The sequence below is a fragment of the Typha latifolia genome, chromosome 7 (assembly GCF_019914945.1).
Source record: "Typha latifolia isolate L0001 chromosome 7, TyphaL0001v2, whole genome shotgun sequence".
In the NCBI taxonomy this organism is placed as follows: domain Eukaryota; kingdom Viridiplantae; phylum Streptophyta; class Magnoliopsida; order Poales; family Typhaceae; genus Typha; species Typha latifolia.
Window position 1 is genome coordinate 8347339 of NC_133092.1, and position 3194 is coordinate 8350532.

Consider the following 3194-nt stretch of genomic DNA (forward strand, 5'->3'; position numbering starts at 1 on the left):
AACCCGTCTTTCTTTCGCACCAATAATACGGGCAATGTGTAAGAGCTATGACTTGATTGTATGAGGCCTTGCTCCAACATCTCAGCCACCATTTTGGAGATAACCTCCTTCTGCACATGTGGATACCGATACAGTCTCACGTTCACCGGTGCAGCCCCGAGCGTAATTTCTATGCGATGGTCTGCCTTTCTCGTCGGCGGTAACTCTTTTGGTTCCTCAAACAGTCCAACAAATTTATCCAATAAATTAGACAAATTAATTGTAGTACCTAGACTCATTTGAGGCTCATCTCCTGCTAGTCCTAACTGAATTAGTCCTAACTAAAGAAGATAGGTCCAATCACTCGCATAAGGCAGCCCCACCATCGACTGCATTGTTGGAATTGGCAGGGATCAAACGCCATCAAGCCGCACCTTTTTGTTTCCTTGCTGAAATTTTATCCACATACTATGGAAATCAAATGTGACGGGTCCCAAGCTCTACAACCACTAAGTGCCAAGGACAATGTCCGCTCCTCGCAGTGCCAACGGATACAAGTTCACAATGATGTCATGTCCTTGCACTCGTATACCGACCCGGTGGCACAAGCTCTCTGCCCTAAGTTTCGTGCCGTCTCCAATAGCAATCTCAAACCCCGTAGTGGGTTCAGCATCCAAGCCCATCTTCCTCACTAACCTCTTGTCTAGAAAGTTATGTGTACCCCTAGAATCAATAAGGATGTGCACGCAATACTTTCTAACGAGTCTGTCCACCAGCAATGTCCTCGGCACGGAAGTACCCAAATATGCATGCATCAATATCTCAGCTTGGATATCTTCCTCCACGCCCTCCTCCATGTCCTCCCCATGGACCTCCTCTACATACTCTCCATCACCAACAACCTCATCATCCCCCTCGAGACCGTCGATGAGCATCACACTCTCGATCGGTTTGGAACACCGATGAATGGGCGGTGAAATGTTCATCGCATCAAAAGAAAAGCCCCTTCGCTCCTCCACCTGGGTAGGTGTGAGAGTTCAAATGGAGGGTATTGTGCCTCCTCTAACATTGGAAGAGGGTCTCAAGGGTGGTCGTGCCCCAGTACTAGCAATCGCTACCTTTGAACCTATAGAATTTCCAGCTGGCGTTCTCGACGCAAACCGCCTATCCCAACTTGCCTTCGCTACCATTCTAAGAGCCTTGCGCTTTTGCTCCATCCTCACAGCCTCCTCAAGAGTGGTAGGATAGAGAGCACGAACATCCGGCCGGATCTCCTCCCGAAATCCTAAAATAAAAGTGCTCATTAGTGTCGGTTCGGGCCAAGGTGGCTTGCACTGGCTACTAACTCTTTCAAATTCTGCTTGGTACTCTAACACGGTTGTCTTGTGGACCATTTTACTTAATGTGACCACAAAATCTTCATATACCGCTGTTCAAAATCTGCGTGTAATCCTCCTACAAAATTTTGCTCAATCGGTAAATCATCCACCTCGAATAAGCGATCGGTACCAATGCAACACCGTTCCTTGGAGGTGAAAGCTTACCCTCGTTACCTTTGCGTCCTCCACTATTTCTTGACAATCAAAATACTGCTCCACTTAAAACACCCAATCCGTTGGATCCCCACCTTAGAATTTTGGAAAGTCCAAGGGTGCGGTTCTTCCCCGGATAGTATTGTCGGGCTCGCGAAAGATCCTTGGTTCAGGTCTGAACCGCTGTATATGTTGCTCTCCTTCTCAGATCCTCGAACAAGCCCAACACCATCTCCGAAGGGATCGACATCATCATCAAAATGCCAATCTTCTTCACCGACGAAGTGCACCGGTGTCGAGCGCCTCTCGGGTTCCACCACTCACAGGTTGTGTATCGGAGGTGGGGGATGTTGTATAGGAATAGATAAAAGTGGTTCATTAACATTAACATGTCATACCTGGACTTGTGGAGCATCGGTTCGGTGTGGTTCCACAGCTGGTCCTTCTTGCGACACCAATCTTCGTTGAGGAGATGACGAAGTCGATCGGTTCATGACGTATTCCTTCAAGGCATTATGATCATTCTACATTGCGTCCACCCGATGCAGCAATGTTTGGAACATGCCACTAAGTTCATCCGCCAAGCCCATGTTCACACCCATGGACGTCAGTTGACTCGGTCCTACCGTGGCCGCACCAAGAGAATCGGCCTCTCGGTAAAGGTTTTTGTGGGTCAAGTCTTCCATTGTCGGTGTGCCCTCTATTGATCTTTTTGATGATGCCATCTTCCTTGTCTCCACCATTAATGGAGGTCCGAGGTTCGCCGGGCTTTGATACCACTGTAGGAAAATAATTTGCGCAACTGAAGAAAAATATTCACCATATATTCTTTAGTAGCCATAAAATTATAAAACTAAGAGTGATCAATCCGTAACTTTCTGATCTACAATTTTTGTATTTACTCCCTTTGTAGATTCAGATTTCAACTGGGATTGAAATACGCAAGAGTGGGGGTGATGGTGGTGGTGATGGGTGGAGGTGATGTTATGGTTATGGATGATAGATAGTGGATATGATGGTAGATGGTTGATGGAGTTTAAGGGAGAAGGATGAAGGGGGAGAAGTGGCCGAGATCCCGAGGAGGGAGGACTCGATAGACAAGGGAGATTAGAAGATAAATGAGACCTTGCCAATGGAAGAGGTGACTGGTTGGTAAAAAGGGAGGAGGGAGATTAGGGTAGAGAGATAATAGAGAGGATAGAAGGAGATGATTCATTCATCATAATGATTTTGGTTACTATTCACACCTTAAGAGGCTAACCAAACAAGCTAAAATGATAATTATTAAGCCTAAAAGCAGTGGACTCTCACTAGTCGCATTCGAATAGGGTTGACCGCGTTCGAACGCAGAAATGCGTTCTCTGTCGTTGTGAACATATGTAGGTGTTCGCACGCAGGCTTTCGAACGCAGTGGAGTATGTTCGAACGCACAATTTGCGTTCTCTGTCGATATGAACGCCTACAGGCATTCACACGTAAGTATTCGAACGCGGCGGAGTGCATTCGAACGCACAATTTGCATTCTCTATCGATATGAACGCCTACAGGCATTCGCAAGCCCCCTTCCACGTTTGAACGCGACCTACAAAAACCTTATTTTTAAAAAATAAACAACTAGTACAATAAGAAAAGACTTCGGCAAGGTGTATCAAAGCAGCCCACGCAGCCAAGGGTAAATATTCA